This window comes from Bos indicus, chromosome 7 (genome assembly GCF_029378745.1).
Source record: "Bos indicus isolate NIAB-ARS_2022 breed Sahiwal x Tharparkar chromosome 7, NIAB-ARS_B.indTharparkar_mat_pri_1.0, whole genome shotgun sequence".
Lineage (NCBI taxonomy): Eukaryota > Metazoa > Chordata > Mammalia > Artiodactyla > Bovidae > Bos > Bos indicus.
In genome coordinates, this window is record NC_091766.1 from 63540009 (window position 1) to 63557696 (window position 17688).

At 39.4% G+C, this 17688-nt stretch overlaps 1 long non-coding RNA gene and 1 pseudogene across 2 annotated transcripts in view; both read left to right on the forward strand.

Moving 5' to 3' along the window:
* Positions 1-17688, forward strand: part of LOC139184205 (uncharacterized) — a 307785-nt gene that overhangs the window by 188393 nt on the left and 101704 nt on the right. The gene's annotated exons all lie outside the window — the stretch shown is intronic.
* Positions 11275-11910, forward strand: LOC109561102 (small ribosomal subunit protein uS3-like; annotated as a pseudogene).

The following is a 17688-nucleotide window of genomic DNA, read 5'->3' on the forward strand; positions in this document are numbered from 1 at the left end:
ACATTGTTCTATTTTCTTCTTGGCTCTGTGGTTTCTAATGAGAAACATGCAGTTATTTGAACTTTTGTTCATCTATAAGTAATGTATAATTTTACTCCGCTTTCCGTATTTTTCTTTGTGTTTAGTTTGTAGTGTTTGATTGTGATTTGTCCTGGCATGGATTTCTTCATGTTTATCCTGTTTTGTATATTCTGAAATTATTGAATTTGTAGTTTTATAAGTTTTCCCTCAAATTTAGGAACTTTTCGGTCATTATGTCTCCAAATATTTTTATTATGCTGTACCTTTTTTTTATCTTATTCTGTTTTTTTGACATGAATATTTGACTCTTTGGCATTGTTCCACAAGTAACTGAGGCTCTCTTAACTTTTTCCCATTTTCCTCTATTTTTCACATTAGATCATTTTTATTGGGCTTTACATTTTAAAACTATTCCATCTGTCATCTTCATTCTGCTATTTGCCATTTGGTGAATTTAATGATACTTTATTCTGTTTTTCATTTCTATTTTGTTCTCCTTTACATCTTCTATTTCTTTTCTTAAACTTTTAAACATTCCAGTCATTTCAAGAGTGTTCACAATTACTTGGAGTTAAAGTCTGTCAGACAATTGCAATATCTGGGTCATCTGGAATTGGTATTTCTTAATTGTCTTTTTCCACATGAAGTGAGGTTCCCCTGATTATTTAAATGCCGTGTGATTTTGGCTAGTATTCTAGACTTCTTAAATTTTATTTTATGAGTCTAGTTCTTATTTAAACCCTTCAAAGAATTTCATCACTTTTGTTGTAGCATGTATTCAGTCTGCTTGGGTTTAGGCCACAAATCTTGAGCAGTTATGTACAGACAGTCATCTCAGTGCCATCAATTCATGGGAAATAGATGGGGAAACAGTGTCAGACTTTATTTTTGGGGGCTCCAAAATCACTGCAGATAGTGATTGCAGCCATGAAATTAAAAGACGCTTGCTCCTTGGAAGAAAAGTTATGACCAACCTAGACCGCATATTAAAAAAGCAGAGACATTATCAACAAAGGTCCATCTAGTCAAGGCTGTGGTTTTTCCAGTGGTCATGTATGGATGTGAGAGATGGACTATCAAGAAAGCTGAGTGCTAAAGAATTGATGCTTTTGAACTGTGGTGTTGGAGAAGACTCTTGAGAGTCCCTTGGACTGCAAGGAGATCCAACCAGTCCATCCTAAGGAAATCAATTGTAAATATTCATTGGAAGGACTGAAGCTGAAGCGCCAATATTTTGGCCACCTGATGCAAAAAACCAACTCATTGGAAAATACCCTGGTGCTGGGAAAGATTGAAGGCAGGAGGAAAAGGGGACAACAGAGGCTGAGATGGTTGGATGGCATCACTGACTCAGTAGACATGAGTTTGAGTGAACTCTGGGAGTTGGTGATGGACAGGGAGGCCTGTCGTGCTGTGGTTCATGGGGTTGCAAAGAGTTGGACATGACTGAGCAACTGAACTGAATCTCAGTGTCAGTTCTGTGGTCAAAGCCTCTGCAGTGTTACTTGGACCTGTCCTTCATGTGTGCCACCTAGTGGGGAATTTATTTTTATTGGAAGGTAATTGCTTTACAATGCTGGGTTGGTTTCTGCTGTACAATGAAGTAAATCAGCCATAGGTACACATATATTCCCTCCCCCTTGGACCTCCCTCCCATCCCACCCCCTCACCTCTAGATCATCACAGAGCACTGAGCTGAGCTTCCTGTGCTTTATAGCAGCTTCCTAGCAGGGCATTTGTCCCACTCTAATTTAGTTCTCAAAGTCTTTGCTGTCTAGAGTCAGATCCATACATGTTCAATCTAGGTTAAGTCTAGCAGTTCATAAACACCCATATTATGAAGTCTCTTTCTGAGATTTTTCCTCTCTACAACCTCCCCAGTACTTTTTGTTTTCCTGGGGTTTTCTTCTCAATCTGGCCAGAAAGCTGAGACTAGTTCTTCTATTCTACCATGCAATTCTGGCAAAAGCATCAGTTTAGGGCCAGGCAGTGGAAGGATAGAGGGGAAAACAATCACTCGCTCTTAGGACCACAGTTCCTTTAACCAGAGAGGACAATAGTCTTCCCTTGGAGTTTTGGGTCCTGTGGCTCCTCTTATTGTCCCTGCTGCCAATTGCTGTGAGATTGTTGGGGGGCCAGGACAAAAGAGAACAGAGAATTGAAAAAACAGGAGATTTCTACTCTCCTTTCCCACTCCTTAAGTCACTCCTAGAGGTCTTCTCTGGGATCTGTCTTGATCCAATTAGTTTCCACTTCCCAATTTTGAGCCATGTTGAATTTAGATATGGAGATGATGCAGGAAGAAAATGAGTGTGGCAGTTTTACTTCCAGTTGGGTGGTACTGGAAATTGTACTCTCCTTCCTCAGTCTGTCTGCCACTATTGACTGGTTAGAATCTTCAGTAACCACTGCATGAAACAAAGAAAACTGCTCACCAAGGGTTGAGAAGGGAGGTAAGTGAAGAGATGTTCAGTTGATGTAAAATTTCAGTTATTCAAGATGAGTAAGTTCTAGAGACCTGCTGTACATAATTAGCAATACTGTGCTGTCCACTTAAATTTTGTTAAAAGGGTAGATCTCATGTGAAGTGTTCCAAAAAAGAAGAGGGGACACAAACTTTAGGGGTAATGGATATGTCCATTACCTTGATTGTGGAAATGGTTTCATAGGTGTATGCTTATATGCAAACTCATTTAATTATGGGATTAAATATGTGCAGTGTTTTTGCATATCAATTATACCTCATTGCATGCGTGTGCCCTCAGTTGTGTCTGACTCTTTGCACCCACATGGGCTATAGCCCACCAGGCTCCTCTGTCCATGGATTTTCCAGGCAAGAATACTGGAGTGGATTTCCATTTCATTATCCAGGGGATCTTCCTGACCCAGGGATTGAAGCCATGTCTTTTGTGTCTACTGCTTTGGCAGGCAGGTTCTTTACCGGCTGAGCCACCAGTTAAGAAATAACTGCTGCATGCATTTTGCCCAGATTTTTTAGCCACATTTAGTAGGAGAGATAGAGTAGTGTGTGATTACTTTCTTATGAAGAACCAGAGACTCCTAACAGCCATATGATCTTTTGTTTGCTGAGGGGCATGTGGTATATTTTTGAAACCTCCTGGGCTTGTATGTATGAATCAGTTTCATCACTGGTAGAGAGTCTTTATGATAATAGGGTACAGTTTCTTGCCTGTAAGAGTTGGATACAGTCAAGATATGATAATAGGATACAGTTTCTTGCCTCCTAAGAGTTGTGTAACCAGCAATGCTTAGGAGGATGTCTATGTTATTCGCTGTTACTCAGAAACTACTTGTTGAATCAGTTATTACATAAAATCAATTAACTTCCCCTCTGAATCATTTCCATTAAGCCAGTCTAGGGGAAATCCAGATGTTTTGAATACAGTTATGAATAAAATGAAATAGTCATTGTGCATTCATCTCTTTACCAGAAAATCAAGAACAAGACCTGGGAAAGAGAGTGAGGGAGGAAGGAAAAGAGAGAGGGAATTAAAGAAAGGACCTACATAACCAATTGTTAGAAGATACTTAATGTCACTAAAAATAATGTCTAAAATTGATTTCCTAAGGAGAAACTGCTAAAATACTTACAGAGGGCCCTTCTGTCATTAGAGTTACATTAAATTTTTTAACATCATGATTTGACTATTACACAATTTTCATTGGTAAATCAAGCTATGACCAACCTAGACATCATATTAAAAAGCAGAGACATTACTTTATCAACAAAGGTCCGTCTAGTCAAAGCTATGGTTTTTGCCAGTAGTCTTTTATGGTTATGAGAGTTGGACTATAAAGAAAGCTGAGTGCTGAAGAATTGATGCTTTTGAACTGTGGTGTTGGAGGAGACCCTTGAGAGTCCCTTGGATGGCAAGGAGATCCAACCAGTCCATCCTAAAGGAAATCAGTCCTGAATATTCATTGGAAGAACTGATTCTGAAGCTGAAACTCCAAAACTTTGGCCACCTGATGAGAAGAACCGACTCATTGGAAAAGACCCTGATGCTGGGAAAGATTGAAGGCAGGAGGAGAAGGGGATCAGAGGATGAGACAATTGGCTGGCATCGCCAACATGATGGACATGAGTTTGAGTAGGCTCAGGGAGTTGGTGATTGACAGAAAAACCTGGTGTGCTGCAGTCCATGGGGTCACAAAGAGTTGGACATGACTGAGCGACTGAACTGAATAATTAATGGATAGATCAAGTAACTTCAGAACCACCTTTATTAATTTGATAGAATTTATTAGACAAATATCAGACTCCTGCAGTATGAAAATCTCTTGATAATGTGATGGGATGAAAAAAATGAGTGAAATAATTATTTTCCTCCAAGATAGAGGTTGACAGACTTTCTTGAAAGGGCCATATACTTAATGTTTTTGACTTTTCAGGCAGTAAAGTCTCTTTCACAGCCACTAACTTAGTCTGGTAACAGTGCTGCTTACAGAAGTCTTCCTGGAAAAGGTAATGGCTGAGATAAGTTCTGAAGTGAAAGTAAAGTTAGGTGAAGAATTATCATAGAGAAAAGGGCAGAGTTAAAGTACATTTCATTAAAAGGAGATAACATGAGCAGAGTTATGGAGCTATGTGTAAAGAATTACCCATAGATTCGGATTTTTTTGAAGCTTTAAAGAAAAGGCCAAGAATGAGTTGTTTTAAGTAGGTGTGGCGCTCAAGGGAGAGATGAAGTTGGAAAAGTTGGTCACTTGGTATCCAGCAAAGCATGTTAGGCAAAGCTTCAATGTGTTCAGGTTTTCATTTTATAAAAATACCTCTGGGACCATGTAGAAGAATGGTTAGGGGAGAAAAAAAAAAAAAAAACAGCACAAGAGATAATCACATTATTAGGAGGCTATTCAAAAGAGGATTGATATAAAAAATAGAGTAGCCATGAAAGACATTAGACATACAAAAATCAGATTCAAGAAACATTTAGAAGACAAAATCATTATGATTTCTAATGACTGATTAGAAGAATAATTATGCTGTATAAAGATGAGAGAATGATGAGAGTAAGGGATGAATCTTAGATTTACAACTTCGTGGTACCACCATATGACATCTAGAATATTTATAGGAAAAAAAAAAAAACCAATTTGCATGGGGGAGAATGTGAATTTAGGTAAGCTATGTTTCAGGCAGGTGAAGTTGATCAAACTGGTTGAATATACATAAATAAAAGGTTAAAAAGGAAGCATGATATAAAGAGAAAGCAGTTTCTGGAGGGAAACACTGAGGAATTCTCCAGTAAATTTAATTTCTCCAGTGATGTTGGATTACTTGATCTGAGAAGCAGAGAGAGCACTGTAGAACTGATCCAAAATTATGAGCTTTCTAAATGTGTGGGAGAGGGAGTGGGTGGGAAGATTTGGGAGAATGGCATTGAAACATGTAAAATATCATGTATGAAACGAGATGCCAGTCCAGGTTCGATGCACGATACTGGATGCTTGGGGCTAGTGCACTGGGACAACCCAGAGGGATGGTATGAGGAGGGAGGAGGGTGGAGGGTTCAGGATGGGGAACACATGTATACCTGTGGCGGATTCGTTTTGATATTTGGCAAAACTAATACAATTATGTAAAGTTTAAAAATAAAATTAAAAAAAATAAATGTGTGTGGAACTCAAGTGAGATGGAAGACAGGGGGAGAAAGCAAGAAGTGTGCTGAGCACATAATCATTTCCCTGCTATCGCTGGATTTTTTTTTTTTTTTCCTGACTGAGTATCTTACTTACAACAATGTTGGATTTTATGCTGTGACTTCCAACAGCCTTCAGATGATTCTTTCCTTTTCCTCTCTTTGTGATTTTAAGGTAAAACAGAACACCTGTGTCTGATGGTAAACATTTTCCATCTTTAGTGAACAATGATTGACAAATATAATTGTACATATTCAAAGTATACAGTGTGATGATTTTATATACATTGTGGAATAATCACCAAGATCAAGATAATTAATAAATTCATCACCTCACATAGTTAACTCTGTGTGTGTATGTGTTAAAAATGCTTAAAATCTACTTTTAGCAACTTTCATTATAAACTGCTATATTAATTATATTCAAGATGCTGTATATTAGGTACTCAGAAATTATTCTTATAATTTAAGGTTTGTACCCTTTGATCTGCATCCCCACATTTCTTCCTCTACTTCAGTCCTTGGCAACCACAAAGGTATTTTCTGTTTCTATGAAATTGACTTTTTTTTTTCTTTTCTTTCTCTCTCTTTTTTTTTTTTTTTTTACAGTTTCCACATGTATGTGATACTTTTCGATTCCACATGTAAGTGATATTATAAGGTATTTGCCTTTCTTTGAGTGGCTTATTTTACTTAGCATAATGTATGCCAGGTCCATCCATATTGTTGCAAATGACAAAATTTCTGTTTTTATGGCTGAATAATATTCTACTACATATAAATGATATATGCAATATAAGACATAAGATATAGGATATATATACAGAAAGATATAGGATATATATACAGAGAGAAATCATGTATTATATGCAGGTGTTCCTCCACTTAAAGTCGGTTTATATTCTGATAAACCCATCATCAGTTGAAAGTATCTTAAGTCAAAATATGTTTGTTACAACTAACCTATCAAACATCACAGCTTAACCTAGCCTACATTAACTGTGCTCAGAACACTTACATTAGTCTACAGCTGGGCAAAATCACCTAACACAATGTCTCTTCTACAGTAAAGTGTTGAATATCTTATGTAGTTTATTGAACACTATAAATGAAAGTGAAAAACAGAATGGTTGTGAGAGTACAAAACCACTGTAAATACGAGGAGGGTGTTTACCCTCCTCATCCCATGGCTGGCTCGCTGCCACTGCCCAGTATCACAAGAATGCGTGCATGCCAAGTAGCTTCAGTCATGTCTGACTCTTTGCAGTCCCATGGACAGTAGTCTCCTCTGTCTAAAAAATTCTCCAGGCAAGAATACCAGAGTGGGCTACGTGCCTTCCTCCAAGGGATCTTTCCAACCCAGGAATCCAACCTACTTCTTTTCAAGTCTCCTGCATCAGCAGGTGGGTTCTCTACCACTAGAGGCACCCTACAGCATATTACTAGCCCAGGAAAAGGTTAAAATTCAAAATCTGGAGTATGTTTCCAGTGAATGCATATTACTTTCATGGCACTATAAAACTGAAAAATACAAGCTGAACCATTATAAGTTGGGGACTGTCTGTATACATATATCTCACATCTTTCTTATCTATTCATCTTTTAGTGGACATTTAGGTTGCTTTAGTATCTTAGCTGTTAGGAATAATGCTGCAGTGAACATGGGTGTGCAAATATCTCTCCAAGATACTGATTTCGATTCCTTTAGATATATGGTGGTGGCTTAGTTGCTAAGTCATGTCCAACTCTTATGAACCCATGGACTGTAGCCTGTGAGGCTTCTTTGTCCATGGCATTCTCCAGGCAAGAATTCTCTAGGTGGATTGCCATTTCCTTCTCCAGGGGATCTTCCTGACCCAGGAATCAAACCTGGGTCTCCTGCATTGCAGGCAGATTATTTACTGACTGAGCTATGAGGGAAGCCCAATATATACTGAGGAACAAGACTGATGGATAATATGGTAGTTCTTTAAGTTTTTGAGGAGTAGCCATACTGTTTTCCAAAATGGCTGTACCAATTTACATTACCACCAACAGTATGTAAGATCCTCTTTTTCCCACATCCTCACCAATATTTGTTATGTCTTGTCTGTTTGATAAATAGCTGGCTTCCCTGGTGGCTTAGATGGTAAAGAATCTTCCTGCAGTGTGGGAGACCTGGGTTTGATCCCTGGGTCAGGACGATCCCTTGGAGAAGGGAATGGCAACCCACCCCAGTATTCTTGCCTGGAGAATCCCATGGACAGAGGAGCCTGGTGGGCTACATCCTTTTGGGTCACAAAGAGTCAGACCCAGCTGAATGACTAACACTTTCATTTTCACTTTATATCTTAACAGGTATGAAGTGATATCTAATGATGCTTTTGAGTTACATTTCACTGATGATTTGTGATGCTGAACCCCTTTTTATGTATCTATTGCCCATTTGAATGCCTTTGGAAAAATGTCTGTTTGGGTCCTTTGCCCATTTTTTGTTTGTTGTTGCTATTGAGTTGTATGAGTTCTTTATATATTTTGGCCATTAAAACCTTTTAAATGTATGTTTTGCAAGTATCATATCCCCTTCTGTAGGTTGTCTTTTGATTAATTGTTTACTTTGCTCTGCAGAAACTTTAGTTTGATACACTCTCATTCACTTATTTTAATATTTGCCTATGCTTTTGTGTCTTATCCAAGAAATCATTGCCAAGGAAACTTGTTTTTGTTTGTTTGTTTTCTGTTTTCTTCTAGAATTTTTATGGTTCTAGGTCTTACATTTAAGTCTTTGATCCATTTTGGGTTAAGTTTTGTGAGTAGTATAAAGTAAGTGTCCAGTTTTGTTTCTTTGCATGTGACTATCAAGTTTCTCAACAGCATTTTATTGAAGAAAGCTATCCCTTTCTTATTGGATGTTCTTGGCACCACTGTCCAAAATGAACTGACCATATATGCATGGATTTATGTCTGGGCTCTCTGTTCTGACCCAATGACCTATTTGTCTGTTTTTATGCCAGAACCATATTGTTTTGATTACTACAGCTTTGTAATATAGCTTAAAATCCAGAAGTGTCTACATTTAAAAATGTAGCATCACAAATAATAGTATGGTAGTATACTAATTTGAGAGCAGATGTCAAGAAAGTAAACTTGAGCAAGTATTTTCAATGTAGACTTTCTCAAGTTATTTTATTGCCATCTGCTTGAAAATTACAGTAGTACCTCAGCACATAAATACAGGGATTGGTGCTTCCCTGGTGGCTCAACCAGTAAAGACTTTGTCTGCAATGCAGGTGGGGGCCCGGGTTTAATCCCTGGGTTGGGAAGATTCCTGGAGAAGGGATGGCTACCCACTCCAGTATTCTTGCCTGGAGAATTCCATGGACAGAAAAGCCTGGTGGGTTACAGGCCATGGGGTCTCAAAGAGTCAGACATGACCGAGTGACTGACACACACACACACACACACACACACACAGAGGGATTAGGAACGTGCCCTCTAGTGTTGGGAGACAGAAAACTTGCACAATAATAAGCAGTGGTCCTGGCAAAACAAATAACATGCTCTTTTTTTGATATACACAGAATAAAACAGAGCAAACCTAAAGGAAAACCAAACTCCTGATTCAGTTATACCCCTGTCCTGCACTTTGTTAATTTGCTCAGTTCTTCCTACTTTATCATCTCTAATTCCTAATCCAGAAGACCAATATATCTGGAATAAATAGAAATCTTTTCAGTTCATTGTACTTTACCTTGAGGTAGAGCTTGATTTCCAGATGTCATAGGAACTGTTTCTACTCAGCAAATACATTTCATTCATAGGAATCCATGCTGCTACTGCTGCTGCTAAGTTGCTTCGGTCGTGTCTGACACTCTGCGACCCCATAGACGGCCTCCCACCAGGCTCCCCTATCCCTGGGATTCTCCAGGCAAGAACACTGGAGTGGGTTGCCATTTCCTTCTCCAATGCATGAAAGTGAAAGTGAAGTCGCTCAGTCGTGTCCGACTCTTAGTGACCCCATGGACTGCAGCCTACCAGGCTCCTCCGTCCATGGGATTTTCCAGGCAAGAGTACTGGAGTGGGGTGCCATCGCCTTAATCACAAATCATCACACTGAAAAACCCACGGACAGATATGTAAAAGATAAACGGTCCTCCCCTATCCAATGTTATCTTCTTTTTATGCTTTAGAGACATAAATTCATTTTGGCTTTCATGAAGAGACTGGAGTTAACAGTTGTTTGCCTGGAGTCATCCTAATGGATGTGTGAGTTTTCAAGTTGTTGAATCTGGATTCAAATGTCAGCTCTTGCACTTAACTATGATTAATGTCTAAACTGAGAAATTTAGATGTTTAAGCTCACTTTCCTTTTTCATATATATACATATATGGGTAATTTAACATAAATTAAAATTCATAGAATTTTTGTCAAGATTCAAACAAAATTTTGTAGGTGTTATTAGCTTTTTTCAGAAATGAAAAAAACAAAAGGTACATGAAGTTAAGTATGCTATACAATCATGTTCTTTAATAACACATAGCATATTTGTACTCAGAAGATTTTAGTGTCATATGTTCTTTTGATCTCCTTTCTGTATGGGAAAACAAAACTTAGATTTAATTCATGTGTGTTATGTGTGTGTTAGTCGCTCAGTTGTGTCTGACTCTTTGCAATCCCATGGACTGTGCCCACCAGCCTCCTCTGTCCATGGGATTTTCCAGGCAAGAATACTGGAGGGGGTTGCATTTCCTCCTCCAGGGAATCTTCCCATCCCAGGGACTGAACCCTGTTCTCCTGCATTGCAAGCAGATTCTTTACCACTTGAGCCCCCTCTAAACTGTTGAGTCAGGTCAACAGAATTGGAATGAGATGAGGTTGGCATATTTCCTGCCCTATAGGAATTTTTGTTCAGATAAATATCGTATTCCCTCTGACTTGAAAGGTTTGCACACATGCTAAAGTGTATGTGCACACATACTTAGCAGAGATAGCCACTCTAGCAAGAAGCCAGAGGCAATCCCAAGATTCTAGTCATTGCCACTTCTAAATTCAGTTGCTCTGAGCTGACTGAAATCCATCTTTCTTCATATCCAAGGCAGGGTCTCTGCAGAGACATGGTAGTTCTGAGTCTGTGGCCTCATCTGGTACAAAACAGTTCTCTAATGAAAGGCCTGGAGCCAGAGACCTCACTTCCTTTCCCCAGAGTCTTCACAGATGGCAGAGAGAATTTCTGTTTCACAAAGCAAAAGGGCATGCTATCACAACTACAGTGTCTGCTTCTCGATTCAATAAAGCAAATTCAAAAGCAAATGCAAAACCTAACGTCCCTCGCTGCTGGCATTATCACAGTGACTGTGTATTTTCAACATGGTTGTGTCTGCTTTGTGACTGTGTTTAACTCACTGCAGGATCAGACTCTTGCATGCATGGGAGTGATGCTGCAGAAACCCTTGTCCTTTCCTTTTATGTACTATACAGGGATGATCATTAGAATTCCATAGGTTCACCTTTTATAAATGAGGAATCTGAGGCCCAGCAGATTAATAACTTTCCAAAATTTATACATAAGCTGGTGGAGGTATCCTACAATGGCAGCCACAAGAGGTCTGTGTGCCGCTGCCCAGGCAAAGCCTCTGCATTACAAACGTGCTATCTGGAGGGCCTGCTATGGTGTGCTCTGTTCGTCATGGAGAGTAGGGCCAGAGACTCTGAGGTCACGGTGTCTGGGAAATTCTGTGGACAGAGGGCTAAATCCATGAAGACTGTGGATGACCTAATGATCCACAATGGGGACCTTGTTAACTGCTGTGTTGATGTCATCATGTACCATGTCATGCTAAGACAGGGTACATTGGGCATCAAGTGAAGATCATGCTGTCCTGGGACCTAACTGGTAAGACTGGCCTTAAAGAAGGCCCTGCCTGACCATGTAAGCATTGTGGACCCAGAGTTGAGACACTGCCAACCACCTCTGTCTCAGACCAGAAAGATAGGAAGCCAGAGTTGCCTGCTCCACCCCAGCAGTGTGCCTGGCATAACAGGGTCTCCTTGACAGCTGGATCTGGAGAGTCTGCATGTTGGTCTATAAAGACCTTTAGTAAAATCTGTTCAAAAAATGAAAAAAAATCAAGATCTCACACAAGAGTCTCAGGTTGTATTTTCCATTTACTCACCTCTAATCATCACTTATTTTACTCTGAAGCAGTATTTGTTTCAGACCAGAGTTTCTCCAAGTGTGATCCCTGAGAAATTTGCATTAGAATCTCCTTGTGTGCCAATTAGAATGCAGATTCTTGGATCCTGCTCTAGGACTACTATTTTCATGCCCTGAAATTGGAGAATTCTGCATTTTCAACATGTACCTGAGGTGACTCCTATGAAATACAGTGTTTTTACTTTTTATTTTGAAATAATGTTAGACTTATAGAAGAGTTCCAAAGATAGTACAGAAAGTTCTCATGAGTATTTCATCCAGCTTTTAATGTTAACATTTTACTTAATAAAACAGTATACCTTGTGATGAGAACTCTTAAGAGTTCTCATCACAAGACAATAATTTTTTTCTATTTGTTTAATTTTATATCTATATGAGATGATGAATGTTCAGTAAACTTATTGTCATAATCATTTCATGATATAAGTCAGATCATTATACCTTAAACTTACACAGTGCTATATGTCAATTATATCTCAATAAAACTGGAAGAAAAAATAAAAAAAAATAAAAACCATACATGTCAACAACAACAACAAAATAAATAAATAAAAGTCTAGAGGGATGGTATGGGGAGGGAGGTGGGAGGGGGGTTCAGGATTGGGAACACATGTACACCCGTGGCAGATTCATGTTGATGTATGGCAAAACCAATACAATATTGTAAAATAATTAGCCTCTAATTAAAATAAATAAATTCCCAAGCATCCAGTACCGTGGGGCTGGTGCACTGGGATGACTCAGAGGGAGGGTAGGGGAAGGAGGAGGGAGGAGGGTTCAGGATGGGGAACGCAGGTATACCTGTGGTGGATTCATTTAGATATTTGGCAAAACTAATACAATATTGTAAAGTTTAAAAATAAAATTAAAAAATAAATAAAATAAATAAAATAAATAAATTTAAATTAAAAAGCCAAAAAAAAAAAAAAATAATACAGTATACCTATCCAAAAATCATATGATTGGACCATTATTCCTACCAACCATGAACTTTATTCATATTTCACCATTTCTTTTCATTAATTATCTTTTTGTTGTTCTGAGATCCAATTTAGGGTCCCACATTGTTTTTATATATAAAACAATGTTGTTATATATACCAAACAAAGTTGTTATATATACCAAATTTTGGGTTCCCCAGGTGACTCAGTGGTAAAAAATCTGCCTGCACTGCAGGGGACCCAGCTTCAATTCCTGGGTTGGGAAGATCCCCTAGAGAAGAAAATGGCAACCTACTCCTGTATTCATGCCTGGGAAATCCCATGGACAGAGGAGCCCAGCAGGCTACAGTCCAGGGGGTTGCAATGAGTCGGACATGACTTAGTGACTAAACAGTAACAGCTACAGTGGCTGAATTCTGGCTCTGAAGGGAGCCAAAGGCCCAATTCAAGTACTGATATGCTGCTGCTGCTGCTGCTAAGTCGCTTCAGTTGTGTCCTACTCTGTGCGACCCCAGTAGAGACGGCAGCCCACGAGGCCCCCGCCTGTCCCTGGGATTCTCCAGGCAAGAACACTGGAGTGGGTTGCCATTTCCTTCTCCAATGCATGAAAGTGGAAAGTGAAAGTGAAGTCACTCAGTCGTGTCCGACTCTTCGCAACCCCATGGACTTCAGCCCACCAGGCTCCTCCGTCCATGGGATTTTCCAGGCAAGAGTACTGGAGTGGGGTGCCATCGCCTTCTCCGAAGTACTGATATAAGTATATTTAAATTCAAGCTACAATGACAGTATTCTTAATAATGGTGCAGAGATTCAATAACCCAGAAATAGAACTGAGGGAGACATAAAAGACCATTCAGCCTCTGATTTTATGGAGAGTTTCCAGGGTAGACGTGTGAGCAAGCTGATGGAAATATTGGAACTACAGTCCATTTCACTGGGCCCCGGATTTCCTTGTAATTTCTTTAAGCACTTGCCTGATATTATAGCTTCCTCCCTTTATTCTCAAAGTGAGGATCATGAAAAGTTTTTTAAAAAGTCTATCTGTGATTTCATATGGTTTTCCACTTATCCATGAGAGGAACATGAGAAATCTAGTTTCCCCCAATTTGATGATCAGGGAACATATTCAAAGAGGAAAAACTGAGGTCCTCAAGGTTCCATGGCAAGCATATCGCTGAGCTCTATCCATACCTCTACAAGCTGATCATGAATTAGTGCCTTTATGCAATATGCCTCACACCTCCTCTGGCCCTGAATTTATACACTCTGTGCTGAAGTGAATATTTTGTGTATTCAACTAGAACATTTGGAGGAATGAGTATTTATAAATAAATTCAAACAGGGGACCCAAATGGAGAAACGTCATGAACCTGGCTTATTTAGCAATTATAAATGGGAGACATGAGTGTGGGAAGGGAACTGACATAAATCAGCATGGATATCTGTTCCTGGTGGAAAAGACTAGATAATTCTAAGGGTTTGTTTGTTTGTTTTTAATTTAGGTACCTCTTTCTTTGTCCTGAGAATGAAATGAATGACTCCTATGACTCTTGTCATTGCTCACAACTTGGCATGTTTCTGGAAAAAAAATTGTTTATGGAGGAAATCAGGATAATTTAAGACCCCATCACACACATAACTACCGACAAAGTTGCATACGGGAGAGAGAGAATTCTATTCCATTTTTTACCACTAAAACTAGTTTTGTGCCTATACACAAGTAATTGCTTTTTTTTTTTTTTTTTTGATGCTATGCCACAGCCCAAATGTAAATGAGAGAATGAGAACTGATCCATCATGAGGGATTACCATGGGAAGGAGTTGGTAGATTAAGCCTACCTGTTGTGTGTGGATTGATGGGGGTATATTCACATGAAAGGCTATCACCCTTTGCCTGTGTTGGCCATGATTCCCAATGTCTTGCTCCAACTCTGTTTCCTCTGAGTTGGGTGCAATCTCATGCATGCCTTTGTTTTTATTGATTCCTTTAAAGTCATAATAACTAAGGGAGAAATATTCTCCTGCTCTCCATCCAACTGTGGCTGTGCTCTAGGGTCTTGGCTGAATTCTTATACTTCTTAAATTTCCAGGACTGAAGTGTTTCTCAGCAAGTAGAATGAAGAGGCTTTCTTTTCTGTGAGGTTTTAGATCACAGACATTTGGCAGAGTGGGTAGTCTCTTTGGCAGAGCCATATGAAGCATTCATCTGTCAAATCTAGAGACCCAAGTGTGGGAGGCAACCTTGGTGAATTAGTAGATAAGTGAAGTGTGACTTTCGTGTCCAGCCTTTAAGTAAGAAACATAGGCTTAAGGGGTTGTCCTGCCAATAGGATTTGCCTTCTAACAGTGGAACTTGGGGTATCTGGGATTGTGAAATATATTGTTAGTTAACCTGGACATACCCCCAAAGCCAACACAATGGACATTTATTTTGCACTATATAGTTAAAATTAGCCCCAGGAGTTATTTTGGTAATTTTACTTAGATTTGAAATACATGATGGACACAAATTGGCTTTTTCTCTTCTATATTACTTCCTTTTCATCCCAGGACCATAGTTACAGATAGTGGTGACACCATAATTTCCCTATGGGAGAGTCTTAAATGGCCTGTAAGCTTGTCTTGATATTGACACATTGTTTGACTTTAATATACTCACTTGAGGTAGATAGAGTAGAGTCACCTTGCCAAGAATGGAGACAACTATATATATTACTTGCTTTGACTTTTCTCTAATTTGATGAGGACATTGAATTCAAAGATAGGGGTCAGGTAGTAAATGTTCCAAGGTCACAGAAGGGTTGGGTTTGAAAACTAGGTCTCAATTTCTGAGGAAAGCAAATCCTTTCCCATATAGCAATTACTTAACCTTATAGCTTCAGTAGGAGAGAATCTCTGCTTTCTAAGGTGAGTACCCTTTCTCCACGGCCAGCTGAATACTGAGTGCATTGTGGTCCTACTGATTCTACAGAACACTTTGTGCAGTTCTCTAAGGTGTGCAAAAGGCTTTTACTTGTGGGTCAGATTTGAACTGCTTAGCCTCCAGTATGTTACAGGTGTTCTAAATGAAAGGTGATTTCTGTTTAGATGCACAAGTATTTTGTGAGTCAGAGAAGACAAAGGCAATAGAAGATTCTGTCCTAGAATTATATAATTTCAAGGTGTTATGTAAAAGGAAAGTTTAGTAGAACTAGTGGATCAGTGAAGACTAACAAGGCAGCCAGGTCTCATCTCAGAGAAGAGTTAGGCTCTCAAGTCAGTATGTGAAGCAAAAGTAGTCTCGTTAAAACCACCCTTGAAAATACCTATGCAGGTGGCACAAAACCTGAGAAGTCCAACCAGGACTTCTTCCAGTTTTTCCTCCAGAGAGAAGAGATGCTTATTTTCCAGTGTCACTTCCAGCGAGAGAATCTCTTTATTTGCATGAATACGAAGTATTTTCAGGGTTGTGCTATATGGAAGAAAGTGCAGTATGTCTTTAAAGATGAATCACATACAACTGTATAATATGCTCACTCAGGAGGGAAGGTGCAGTCAGGTGAGGAGGGGACCTTCTGAGGAAAGGTCACTTTAAGTCCCCACTGAGGGGAATGGTGTGTGGAATCACACTCTCCTGTTCTCTCTCTCATCTTTTCACTTATTGTTCTTTCCCACTGCCCAAGAATGAGTCTAATTGAATATTCCTAAATGCATGTCAGATAGTTCAGTTCAGTTCAGTCGCTCACTCGTGTCTGACTCTTTGCGACCCTATGAACCACAGCACGCCAGGCCTCCCTGTCCATCACCAACTCCCAGAGTCCACCCAAACCCATGTCCATTGAGTCAGTGATGCCATCCAACCATCTCATTTTCTGTCATCCCCTTCTCCTCCCACCCTCAATCTTTCCCAGCATCAGGATCTTTTCAAATGAGTCAGATCTTTGCATCAGGTGGCCAAAGTATTGGAGTTTCAACTTCAACATTAGTCCTTCCAATGAACAGCCAGGACTGATCTCCTTTAGGATGGATGGGTTGGAACTCCTTGCAGTCTAAGGGACTCTCAAGAGTCTTCTCCAACACCACAGTTCAAAAGCATCAATTCTTCGGTGCTCAGCTTTCTTTATAGTCCAACTCTCACATCCATACATGACCACTGGAAAAACCGTAGCCTTGACTAGATGGACTTTTGTTGACAAAGTAATATCTCTGCTTTTTAATATGCTGTCTAGGTTGGTCATAACTTTCCTTCCAAGGAGTAAGTGTCTTTTAATTTCATGGCTGCAATCACCATCTGCAGTGATTTTGGAACCCAAAAAAATAAAGTCTGACATTGTTTCCACTGTTTCCCCATCTATTTCCCATGAAGTGATGGGACCAGATGCCATGATCTTTGTTTTCTGAATGTTGAGCTTTAAGCCAACTTTTTCACTCTCCTCTTTCACTTTAATCAAGAGGCTTTTTAGTTCCCCTTCAATTTCTGCCATAAGGGTGGTGTCATCTGCATATCTGAGGTTATTGATATTTCTCCCGGCAATCTTGATTCCTGCTTGTGCTTCTTCCAGTCCAGCATTTCTCATGATGTACTCTGCATATAAGTTAAATAAGTAGAGTGACAATATACAGCCTTGACGTACTCCTTTTCCTATTTGGAACCAGTCTGTTGTTCCATGTCCAGTTCTAACTGTTGCTTCCTGACCTGCATACAGGTTTCTTAAGAGGCAGGTCAGGTGGAGAAGAAATTAAAAACCAGGTGTTTTTTCAAAATTTAATTAATTAATTATCACCTCACTGGGTCTTCATTACTGCATCTGCTTTCTCTAGTTATGGCGAGCTGGGGTTACTCTGTCGTGGAGTATGGGCCTTAAATGGAGAAGGAAATGGCAATCCACT